The sequence below is a fragment of the Schistocerca piceifrons genome, chromosome 1, assembly GCF_021461385.2.
Source record: "Schistocerca piceifrons isolate TAMUIC-IGC-003096 chromosome 1, iqSchPice1.1, whole genome shotgun sequence".
NCBI classification, from domain to species: Eukaryota; Metazoa; Arthropoda; class Insecta; order Orthoptera; family Acrididae; genus Schistocerca; species Schistocerca piceifrons.
The window spans coordinates 944,162,724-944,175,850 of record NC_060138.1 but is presented as its reverse complement, the minus strand read 5'-3'; the positions used below and the strand labels follow the sequence as shown (position 1 = coordinate 944,175,850).

At 44.1% G+C, this 13,127-nt stretch overlaps 1 protein-coding gene across 1 annotated transcript in view; it reads right to left on the bottom strand.

Moving 5' to 3' along the window:
* The window catches only part of LOC124776730 (immunoglobulin superfamily member 21-like), a 933,147-nt gene that overhangs the window by 148,017 nt on the left and 772,003 nt on the right, over window positions 1-13,127 (bottom strand). The gene's annotated exons all lie outside the window — the stretch shown is intronic.

The window sequence follows — 13,127 nt, the reverse complement described above, 5'->3', positions numbered from 1 at the left end:
CAGAGGGAGATCTGCTGGCAAGCGTTCGGGTCGCTGCATTAGAAATTGGAGAGACAGGAGGTGGGTTGCAGAATGTGTACCAGAACATGCTTAGTAGGCACAATGCTTGTAACAACGTTGATGGTCTCCACATTTAGTCGCTGTTGTAATGCATCAGCACTGTTCTGTACATACAGCATGCTGGGTTTTTTATTCCTTTGGAATATTGTAAACACGTAATGTTTAAGTGTTATGGTCTAAGAATAGCATCTATGATTAGTAATCAAAACGTCCTCTGTCCAGGATTCGAAACCCACCACCGCTTAAATTTTTAACAAAAATCATCAGAATTGGCGGCTGAAGAGTTCCAGCGTAAGAAGTCACCCTTATTCAGCCAAAGGCCATGTCAACGAGGGAGTACTTGCGGATAGAGGTTCTGGGCACACTCTTGCCCTTCGGCTGGGAAGAATAAGCAATGATCAACGGCTTGAGGATGCAGAAAGCAGCGGAAACCCCTGCCTTAAAGACACATATGTGTATCCACAGGACGTGTTCCTGTAATTGAAAAATTTTCATAATGATCTCTCCATGGCCAAAAGTTTTCCGACAAGTTCCCGATTCTCGACTCAGGGAGGGGACTGCAGAAGGGGAGATGACCATGAGAAAAAATGAATAACCAGTGAGAGGGTAACATTCTACGAACCGAGCCGCGAATGTCACATGTTGGAATGTGGTAGGGAAACTAGAAAATTTGAAAAGGGAAATGCTAGGGCTCAGACTAGATAGAATGCAGGTCAGTGAACTGAAATGGAAAGAAGACAAGGGTTTCAAGTCAGGTATAATATAAACAGCAGCGGAAAATTGTTTAACGGGAATAGAATTCGTTATTGAAAGGAACGTAGGGCGGAGAGAGAATTACTGGGAATACTTCAGTGATATGGTTATTCTCATCAAAATCGTCAGCAAACCAACACCGATAACGATAGTTCAGATATAAGTGCCGACGTCACAAGCCGAAGTTGAAGAGAGAGGGAAAGTAAATGAGGATACTGAACGTGTAACTCATTATGTAAATGGAGATGAAAAAATTATATTGATAGGAGACCGGAATGCAGTTGTAGGTGGAGTGGAAGTAAGGGTTACGGGAGAACGTGGGCTCTGTAGTAGGAATGAGAGAGGAGAAGGTCTAATTGCGTTCTGCAATAAATTTCAGATGATAACAGTGAATACTTTGTCCAAGGATAACAAGAGGAGGAGGTACATTTGGAAAAGGCCGGGAGGTACTTGAAGATTACAGTTATATTACATCATGTTCAGGCAGAGCTTCCGGAATTAGATAGTACCAAGAGCAAATATGGATAGATCGCAATTTAGTAGCGATGAAGAGTAGGCTGAAATTTAAGAGACTAGTCAGGATGAGTTAAAGCGCAAAAAATCGCGTTACGGAAGTATTAAGGAAGCTATAGATACTGCGATAAGGAAGAGGAACGCACATCTCCGAAAAGGGCAATAACTAAGAAAGGAAAGAAAAACAGAGGTACAAAGAAGGTAGCCGCCAAGAAACCACGGATAACAGAATAAATATTTCACCTGATCGATGAAAGAAGAGAGTACAAGAACGTTATGAGAAATTCAGGAATGCAGAAATACATGTTAATTGGGCATGGAATAAATAGGAAGTACAGGGAAGCTAAGACAAAATGGCTGCGTGAAAGATGCGAAAAAATCGAAAAAGAAATTATTGTCGGAAGAAATGAATTACAATATAGAAAAGGATGGTAACATTACAGTTCAATGGGAATTAAACTGTAAAATGCACAGGAAAGAGCGGGTAAGTGGAAAGTGTACACTGAAAGCCTCTCTGAGGAGTAAGACTTAACTGATGTCATAAAAAAAGAAACAAGAGTCGATATAGAAGACATAAGGGATCTAGTATTAGAATTTGAATTTAAAAGAGCTTTGGAAAATTTAAGGTCGAGTAAGGCAGGAAGGATAGATAACATTCAACTTGAATTTCTAAAACCATTGGGTGAAGTGGCAGCAAGACGGCTATTCACGTTGGTGTTTTGAATGTATGAGTCTGATTTTCGGGAAAACCTCATCCACATAGTTTCAAACATTGCAAGACTCGACCACTGCGAAAATCAACGTACCATCTGCTTAACAGCTCATGCATCAATGTCGCTGACAAGAACAATACACACAAGAAAGGAAATTGAGGATGTGTTAGATGAATATGAGTATGGCTTTAGGAAAGGTAAATTCAGGAAAGAAGTAATTCTGACTCTTCAGTTGATAACTGTAGCAAAACTGAAGAAAACCAAGAGATGTTCACAGAAATTGTCGATATGGAAAAAGCGTTCGACGATGTAAAATGGCGCAAGATGTTCAATTCTGAGAAAAATCGGGGTTAGGTATAGGGAAAGATGGGTTACATGGAAAATGTATAGGAACCAAGAGGGAATAATGGGAAGGGAAGTCCAAGAACGAAGGTCGTGGATTAAAAAGGGTGTAAGACAACTATTCGCCCCTGCTCTTCCATCTACAGATCGAAGAAGCAATGACGAAAATAAAAGACTGTTTCAAGAGCAGAATCAAATTTCAAAGTGAAATAATATCAGTGATAATATTCGCTGATGAAACAGCTATCCTCATTGGAAGTGATGAACACTCTAACGAGTACAGAACATGGACTGCGAGTAAATTGGAGAAATCTACTGATTAGAAGTGTTAATATTTTTAAAAGTATCGGGAGTCCAATATATGGATATTTAAAATGACTTGTACACATCCTGTCTGTATATTGGAATAGATGTCGATATTTCGATGTACCGACAAAACAAACATCGGGGTGCAGGACTCTAAAAATATTGGGAGTACATGGTAAATACGCTGCCAGTTTAGAGCTGCATATTTAAGTGTCGATATGTTATCAGCTGCTATGCATATCAACAAGCTAGCAGCCTGCCTATCCCTCTTAGAGAAAAGACTGGGAAGAAAAGGATTGACGTTCACGCTTGGCGATAACCGCTTTGCTAATAATGGTAACTGTTGTAAGTGACACAATAAAAGGTGTCCTCTGTGTCGGTCGATCGGTTTCGTCACATATCGGATTTATCTGGAATATTTCATTTCGACATTCCTGTTTTTTTTTTCATTTTTGCCAACGGCAGTGACCTAGCAGTTGTAGTGTCAAAATTGCGTGGTGAAGTTAAACATTTCAGTTGCTGCTGGTATCGCCGAGCGACGATTACAACAGCGTTTCCCCTCACATGCCTCTACCTGCCGCAAAGTCCAATCTTGTCACTTATATTTGAGACAATCATATTCAATAAATGTCTCTGAAGAATGCCGATGTGAAGAAACAGCACACTAGTGGCGTTAAAAACTGTTCTCACATCGGAAATCTTGTTATCCCATTCACACTGCCTCCCCCCAGTGCAATCGGACTTCCACTTTGTGCCACCTATACTTGCTTCACACAGTGAAAGACAATGTCTGGACAAGCTGCCTATTGATTTCTGTCTCAGGCTCTTCGGCCGACGTTCATCTAATGATTTTTCTGACGTTTCGCCAGCACGAGTGGCTGGCGTTGTCAAAGCTTCACCCTCCATTGCCGGTGGTGAACTTCAGCCGAGCTCGCGGCCGCACACTGGCGCGCCAACGTCCGAGGGCTTCTCAACGGTCATTTCCGGTGCGGTTCTCCTCTTGCTACCTGCGACGGCCGTTCGCTGCAGTACGGGAAGCCAGGATCCGTTTACCTTAAGACTTTTCTCTTTCTTGATAGGGAGCCATGGTGAAGAACAGCTCGGTGACTTCATAAGACACTTGAACAGCCTCCATGCCAACATAACATTTACCATGGAAGTAGAAAAGGACAAGAAACTGCCATTTCTAGATGTGCTGGTCACAAGGGTCGGCGAAAACCTGGGTCACGACGTGTATCTAAAACCGACACCCACGGAGTGATACCTGCAGAAACTCTCAAACCACCACCCGAGCCAGAAAAGAGGAATGATTAGTACGCTCGTAACGAGAGCAGGACGAATATGTGAGCCGCAACACCTCGAACGAGAAATGCAACACCTGGAAACTGTCCTGAGGAGCAATCGGGACTCCACAAATTATATTCGAAGTGTAACAGAGCTAAACACTCGGGGAAGTAAGGAACCAGAAAAATAAATGTCGTGTACGGCCTTTCTGCCATACATTCCCAGAGTGACGGACAGAATCGGCCGTATATTGCGCAAACATGGCGTGAAGACGATTTCAAACCGACAAGGAAGATCAAAGAATGTCCTAGATCGGCAAAGGAGAAAAGAGACCCACTTGCAATGTGAGGAATATACCGTATACCATGCACATGCGGAATAGTTTATGTCGGAATGACTGGACGATCAATTAACACCAGGATCGAAGAGCATAAGCGACATTGCAGGTTGGGGCAGGTAGAGAAATTAGCCGTGGCAGCGCACGCACTGAATGAGACCGACCATGTAATAAAATTCACCGACACGGAAGTTCAGGCTGTAGAGAAGCACTATCACAAGTGCTTGTTCAGAGAAGCTGTAGAAATACAAAAACACGCGAACAGTTTCAACAAGAAAGAGGAAAGCCTTAAGGTAAACGGATCCTGGCTTCGCGTGCTGCAGCGAACGGCCGTCGCCGGTAGCAAGAGGAGAACCGCACCAGAATTGACCGCGGAGAAGCCCTCGGACGTTGGCGCGTCATGTACATATAGTCTGCGGCCGCGAGCTCAGCTGCAGTTCACCACCGGTAATGGAGGGTGAAGTTTTGACAATGCCAGCCACTCGTGCTGGCGAAACGTCAGAAAAATCATTAGATGAACGTCGGCCGAAGAACCCGAGACAGAAGCCAATAGGCAGTTTGTCAACAAGTGGCCACGAGAGCCTTAACAATTTTGTATTACGCTTCTACGGGAAGGAGATTTTCAGATTGTATGGACGCCTTAACCAACGACGCAAGAAGAAAGTGCGACTGGTGTCCTCTCTCGCCTTTCTGCCACGGTGCCGAGATGAATGTGCTACACCGAAGTTCTTGAGATGTAAGCGCCTATTCACCACCGCTCAAGCACATCGTATCTACGACAGAATGGAACGAGCTTTTCTTCGTGAGCGAATACTTACAACACGGAGAGACTTGGCAAGAACGGATCAGGAACTTCTGGACATTTTCTATCAACTAAGTAGCAGAGTGCATCAAGACGACTGGGACAAGATCGGCAGCATCACTCACAGGAGCATGCAGAACGAACTCGAGCGCTGCACCGAGCGACAGAAGAAAAAGTTTGAAAGATGCCGGAAGCAGACCGACAAGGCGATTCCCGACATGTCACACACAGTGATCAACCTCACTGAACGACAACTGACCGAAGAGGAAGTGTCTGTTATTTAGAAAGGAGGGAATTTCGCTATCATCCCGAGAAGTATACCTATGTAGGACATTATTGCCAACACCGAAACAGCCATTCGGACCCTTCCTTGTGAAAGGGCAGAGGAAATACGCACTGAAACAGCCAGGATACTGCGCCGAGCAAAACCACCAGCTTGAAACCTGAAGAAAGAAAAGGTACAAGCCATTATGAATCTCAACGCCGACAAGTGTATATTGGTACTGCCTGCCGATAAGGGGAATGCGACCGTCGTAATGAAGACCGAAGATTACGAGCAAAAGATCCGAGACCTATTAGATCCGACGACGTACCGAAAACTAAGCGCAGATCCGACGCAGCGTATCACACGGAATACGAATCGATTAATCAAGACGTCTTCTCTGCCGGCGGACATACAGAGAAACCTGCGCAACACAGAAGCCCTACCACCTCGGCTCTATGGATTACCCAAGATCCATAAGAACAACGTTCCACTGAGACCGATCGTTAGCGCTCCTGGTTCACCGACGTATAAACTGGCAAAACACTTGGCCTCTCTACTCCAGCCACACGTGGGAAAGACCGACACATACATTAAGGACTCAGGACATTTCATTGGGCAGCTGAAGAAACTGAAACTTGTACCAAACGACATCCTGGTCGGCTTTGATGTTGTTTCGTTATTTACGAAAGTGCCACTCAGTGACGCTCTTGAGCACAGCGGTTCCATTTTTCCGCAAGACATCAAAAAGCTCTTCCATGCATGTCTCACCACGAGCTATTTCACGTGGAATGGCGATTTCTACGAACAGCTGGAAGGCGTGGCCATGGGTAGTCCTCTCAGTCCAGTGGTGGCTAACGTCTTCATAGAACAATTCGAAGCACAGGAACTGGACTCGGCGACTTGCAAACCTAAGGTATGGTACAGGTACGTCGATGATACTTTTGTGGTGTGGAGCCATGGTGAGAAACAGCTCGGTGACTTCCTAAGACACTTGAACAGCCTCCATGCCAACATAACATTTACCATGGAAGTAGAAAAGGACAAGAAACTGCCATTTCTAGATGTGCTGGTCACAAGGAACGGCGAAAACCTGGGGCACAGCGTGTATCGAAAACCGACACGCATGGACCGATACCTGCACAAACTGTCAAACCACCACCCGAGGCAGAAAAGAGGCATGATTAATACGCTCGTAACGAGAGCAGGACGAATATGTGAGCCGCAACACCTCAAACGAGAAATGCAACACCTGGAAACTGTCCTGAGGAGCAATGGGTACTCCAAAAATTATATTAGAAGTGTAACAGAGCCAAACACTCGGCGAAGTAAGGAACCAGAAAAAGAAATGTCGGGTACGGCCTTTCTGCCATACATTCCCAGAGTGACGGACAGAATCGGCGGTATATTGCGCAAACATGGCGTAAAGACGATTTTCAAACCGACAAGGCAGATCAAAGAGTGTCTTAGATCGGTGAAGGAGAAAAGAGACCCACTTGCAATGTCGGGAGTATACCGTATACCATGCACATGCGGAAAAGTTTATGTCGGAATGACTGGACGATCAATTAACACCAGGATCAAAGAGCATAAGCAACATTGCAGGGTGGGGTAGGTGGAGAAATTAACCGTGGCAGAGCACGCACTGAATGAGACCGACCATGTAATAAAATTCGCCGACACGGAAGTTCTGGCTGTAGAGAAGCACTATCTCACGCGCTTGTTCAGAGAAGCTGTGGAAATACAAAAACACGCGAACAGTTTCAACAAGAAAGAGGAAAGCCTTAAGGTAAACGGATCCTGGCTTCCCGTACTGCAACGAACGACCGTCGCAGGTAGCAAGAGGAGAACCGCACCGGAAATGACCGCGGAGAAGCCCTCGGACGTTGGCGCGCCATGTACATATAGTCTGCGGCCGCGAGCTCGACTCCAGTCAACACCGACTCAAAGGAAGGCCTCGGCGCTTGATGGTGACGTCACGTCAGCTAGGCACGGCGAACACCAAGTCTGTTGCAGGCATACTCATAATGGTGGTGTCTCCCTCTCTGACACAGGAAAATGTGAAACTATTGGCGGTAGTTGACTAACACACATTGTTCTAAGTGATTTCTGCAATCAATTAATTGTGCAATTCATTACACTTCTTAACAAATAGTGTACTCGTGAACTTAAATTTCCACCTGTTTTAAGGACTGACATACAAAAACAACTTCATGGTCCAGCAGCAACAGAATTCGTGCTTCTTTACCTTATTTGTAAATCTGAGGAAGTTAACGTTTGTACTGGGTTGCTTTTACAAGAAACTGTGAACATATTGGTGTTCTTCTTTAGGTATCTTGGTTGACTATGGGGCGAGGAGCACTGAATGTTAATCAAATATCTTGCGATTGTACCCGTTGGGGGAGGTGGTGGGGGACAGAAGAAGAGGCAACAGAGAGATACTTGTTTTATCAAATAAAATTTTTTTTCTTATAAAGTTTCTTCTTTCCGTTGCAAGAGGGGAATATTTATCTTTTCTAATGTGCATGTGTAAAAAAGTTTCAGCTCAGCAGTATTTTCGATGTATGAAGCTATTTTGTTTCCTCTTTTGAATTCCTTTCGTTGAAAACGACTGTAATCTAATGACTGGCAACAGTTGGACATTTACACATGTAAAATCAGTTCACATTTCCAGTGACGATGTCAAACGAAAATAAATAAATAAAAGAAACGAGTTAATTGTAAGGGGGTTGGGGTAAGTTGTAAGTTTCGATAACAAAATGGATCAAGTAAATATAGCTACTTGAATGTAAAATTTCCGAAGCTTGCAATGGGGCAAAGCATCTTCTCATACTGATCTACGTTTGTTTCGATCTTCATTTGTAGCTTTACGATAGTAAGAAAATTTTTCATCTAAATAAAACTGCAGAATCTGATGTGTCGACAGAAGTGCCGACACACTGTGGTTTGAGGAGACCGAAATACACGCTATAAGCTCACGCAGGATGGCGTGAGGTCTGAAACAGGATACGTAATGAATGCTATAAAGAAAAGTACGTAGCTTCTGGAATACTTAACTTTAATCCATCCTTGGTACATCGCTATTGACGATACAAGTGAGACTCTATAGTTTCAGACAATATACTGCTAATGGCGCCTTGCTAGGTCGTAGCCATTGACTTAGCTGAAGGCTATTCTAACTATCTGCTCTGCAAATGAGCGAGGCTTCGCCAGTGTGCATCGCTAGCTACGTCGTCCGTACAACTGGGGCGAGTGCTAGGAAGTCCCTCGAGACCTGCCGTGTGGTGGCGCTCGGTCTGCGATCACTGACAGTGGCGACACGCGGGTCCGACATGTACTAATGGACCGCGGCCGATTTAAAGCTACCACCTAGCAAGTGTGGTGTCTGGCGGTGACACCACAGAATCCAAAACAATACCAAACATTTTGTCCAAAAATAAAAGATTTCTAGTGATAAGCACGGGCCGTTTCTGCCTGCAACAGAACTGGCGTTCGCCGTGCCTAGCTGACGTGACGTCACGAACAAGCGCCGAGGCCTTCCTTTGAGTCGGTGTTGCTCCAGTTCACCAGCGGCAATGGAGGGTGAAGCTTTGACAATGCCAGCCACTCGTGCTGGCGAAACGTCAGAAAAGTCATTAGATGAACGTCAGCCGAATCACCCGAGACAGAAGTCAATAAGCAGTTTGTCAACAATTGGCCACGAAAGCCTTAACAACTTTGTACAATGACTGGAAATGATGAAACCTCAAAAAGTAGCAAGAATCCATCACAGAGTGTAAAATTAAGCCAACTACCATTTTGAAAGATCAATGTCATATATTTACCGAAAACTGCGAAAAAATTAGTATAAAATAAAAATATCGCACTTGTTTTGGCATGTAGTAACAGATTTATTGGGAAAAAGAATGTCTCCAATATATATTGATATTTTGTTGAAAAATATTGAATATCGGTATTTTATCAACGGCCCTAATACTGATGAGGTAAGGAATGAGGAGGTTCTGCAGAGAATCGGGAAGGAAAGAACTATATGGAGATCACTGACAAGACGAAGGGACGGAATGGTAGGTCATGTGTTAAGACATTGCTTAATAACTTCCATGGTACAAGAGGGAGCTGTAGAGGGTAATAACTGCAACATAATTGTGAACGTACGTTGAAAATGAAGCTCCGAAATAAAAAGGTTGGCACAGAAGAGGAATTGCTGGCGGACGCAGCATACCTGTCACAAAGCTGATGACTCAGAAAGCAGTTACATTAAACACATACGAAGTACAGTTAGAACTGAACTACAAGCTTCAAGGGAGAATGCTGTGCAACAAAATTAAAGGATCACTTTTTGGAAACCCCGTAACTGTCTCCCATTCCGACGATTATGTTGCCCACTTCAGGTGCCTGCAGCACTCCTATGTAATGGTGAAAAAGCACGGGGACCTGCGACGTCATCCTCGGACTCGACGATGGTTCAGGGAACAAGGAACATGAAAACTGTCACCAAATTTCACCACAATTCTGCCGATCGCCGCCAGGGACGTGTCATACGATGGGAAGTTCGTCACACCCTGTCTTACCCACATTTCACACTTTGTTTTGACGCCTCTGCTATGCAGGCCAGAACCACGACGCCCTGCGTTGAAATCACGCGGTTTTCTTAAAAGTGTCAGATGAAAACATTTCAGACACACCACCGCTCCGAATCGACAGACACTAAAAAGCCCCAGGCGGTGGCAGAAAGGCCGTCAATGAAACCACCCTCATTCTTCGGAACGTTGATTCCTACAATTTTCGTGGACAGAAACGACAATCTGCAGTGCGATGAGCAATAGGTACATGTTACTGATAATGCTGATGTCTCCCTCAGTCTTCAACCCCTCTTTAAGGATATCTTGGGCTGCGACACGTTGTGCATCAATGCCACATGCATGAGTAAAACGGCCCTCATTTGAGCAATAACCAATATCTTCATCATAATTCGGCTCCTACCAGCCCTCCACCCCCTCCACACCTCCGTATTTTCTGTACTGAGAAGAGCTTGAGAGGCGCTTGCAGGAAGGTTCCTGTCAACCGATGTTTAGCGACAGTTGTCTAGCACTACTTCGAAGGTTTTCTCTGAAAAGGTACATTTTTAAAATTCTCAATAAATGGGGAGCGGGGTGGGGTGCTGCCGAGGTTAATGTCGAACTGTGGAGTCCTAGCGGGACCCTTTCGCCACAGGAGGTGTGAACTTGGAGCGCTGAAACTGCGGAAGACTCTTTTGCTGTTTCGGATCACGTACAAATTGCGTCGAGTGGTTTTGGACGGTGTTTTTAGTTGTTCCACCTAGTACACCGGAGCAAGAACTGCAGTCGCACTGCACTCCAAAGGTCTGAGATTACATTCAAAGTGGTTGCTAGCCCATGATCTTAGAGAATGTTTGAAGCTTCAGAAAAATGTTAGAAGCATCAAAGACAGTAAAGAACGTCTTCTTGTTACTGATAGCTCGCAGATTGTCGTTTTCGACCGCGAAATATGCGGGAATCAACGTCTCAAGGAAAGGGATTGTTTCACTGACGACCTTTATGCCACCTCCTGAGAGCTTTTCGCGTCGATTATGAGTGGCGGTGTGTCTGAAGTATTTCTTTGCCAGGAAACTACTTGATTTCAACGGTATGCATCACAGTTCTGACCTGCATAGCACAGGAGTCAAACTAAGAGGGGGGGGGGGGGGTAAAATGTTTGTAGGACGGGGTGTGATAATCTTCCTATCGTGTGACACTTCCACGGAGGCGTTGGGCATAATTGTGGTGAAATGTGGTGTCCAATGAACCTCATTAACCCACTTTATACTCTCATGAACTTCTGAGGTCTGGCCCTTTTCCCGTACGTGTCGACACCTTGCTGTTTGAAGCGTCTTTGAGAGCAAGGGTGACGTAGCAAGGCACCACGCTTTTATACAGTTACATAGAAGAGTTGTAGGAACCTTCAAGTTTCATACTGAAGGGTCGTAATTTGAGACAATTAAGGGGTTTCGAAAAAATGATCCTTTCTGTTGAGCATTGTAGATAAAGCCAATGTTCTAGAATCTTTTAATATTTCTTAAATACCTAGGACACACAGTCCTCCAGAAATAACGAATCTTTATCGATAATAGGAGGAGGCGGGAATAGAGCTAGTGATTCGTTACCCTCAATTGTCGATTACAGATACTGCACTACGTCAAATGACGTACCACTCGCGGAAAAACCATTACTTATTCGTTGTTTTTGTGTGTGTTGTGTTTACATTGAATAATACTGTCTATGATAGGAAGAAGGCGCGATAGCAATTCATTGCAGTAATTAGGCCTCTTTAGTAGTAGAATTAACGAAAAGGTGTTTTTCCTCTGCAGAAAGTTCTTTATTGCGACACACAAGTCCTGATCTCGGATCTCCATGGATACTTTTCAGCAGGATCCCACACAACACTTACGTGATGTCTTACATATGAGGCGGATGTAGTTCTGAAGGTATAGTTTGCAAGCCGTCACACAGTCATACAGTTTACTGTACTCGGAGCAAATGGAGTTTCTCCATCGTAATATCTTTTATGGAGACTAAGAAGTCTGAAATGTTTCATTTCGATTTGGCAATTTCTTCGAATGTTTACGCATTGTTATTCTATTTAGCAATAATGTGAAACAGACTTAACGTTAATTGGACTTGAACTTCCGAAGAAATAAAATTACGGCCCTTAGGAAAGGCAAATTGTATCTCTTATCGAACAGAGAGGATTAGAAACTCGCGTAAAACCAGACCCCAACCACAAACAAAACCGAAATTACGCGCCTTCTCAGTAAGATATTAGCACAAAGGCATTGCAGAGACACATCGCGCCCAGAGGCAGTTCCACTAAGCAGACAGTGTTATACGGAACACAACAAAGCCGGGCATGGGCGCAGAGCAATATAGGCTGTCTGAGAACAGTGGTAGGTAACATCCCATCAGATTACGGGGGCTTTCGATGATGTCTCTGGCAAAGCACAATGGAGCTATAGCGTTGATAAACGTACTCCTCTATACTAATATCGGTCTTACATTTCGTAACTATATCTCAACGAAGGAGTAATATTGTGACGGATACACAAGAGTCAAGCAGCGTTATGGATGTACCCCATCAGTACTCAGCAAGTTCTTAGGATTCGTTAATGAGACTAGTCTGGGAGAAATATGACAATGAGCTGAGATTAAGATTCATCACATATGCGATTTGCGGTTGGTTTGCCCTATTTTCTAAAAAGCGGGACTACACTGCGATACTCTTGACTATCGGTCGAAAAGTTACTGTATTAATAACAACCGGAGGTGAACCGAATATTTGTAAGGGTCCAGTGCTGTTGATAGTATCGAATACGGTAACGCAAACTTTACAGATATATATGAAAGCTAGGGACGTCTGAGTTCTCAGGTTTATAAATAATGCGTCTACTCTCCTTGAGGACCCCATTTAAAAGTGGACAGCACATGACACAAATTTTTCTTTCCCATAAAGAAATCGGGGACCAAAGAAGTTTAGTTACATCGACGACGTAATTAGTCAGTTAATTAAGAAAACTTTGGACTTTCTCTCACAATACCATATTCAGAACGAAGCAACCCTTGCCCTTTGAGGCGTGTATTATAAAGGAACTCCAAGACGTCGTGATAGCGAATGTATAGAACAGCAGGAGAGAGACAGAACCAAACTGAAGATTTAAAACTGGCAATGAAGTAATTAAGGATGAACCTGGGTATTAATAGT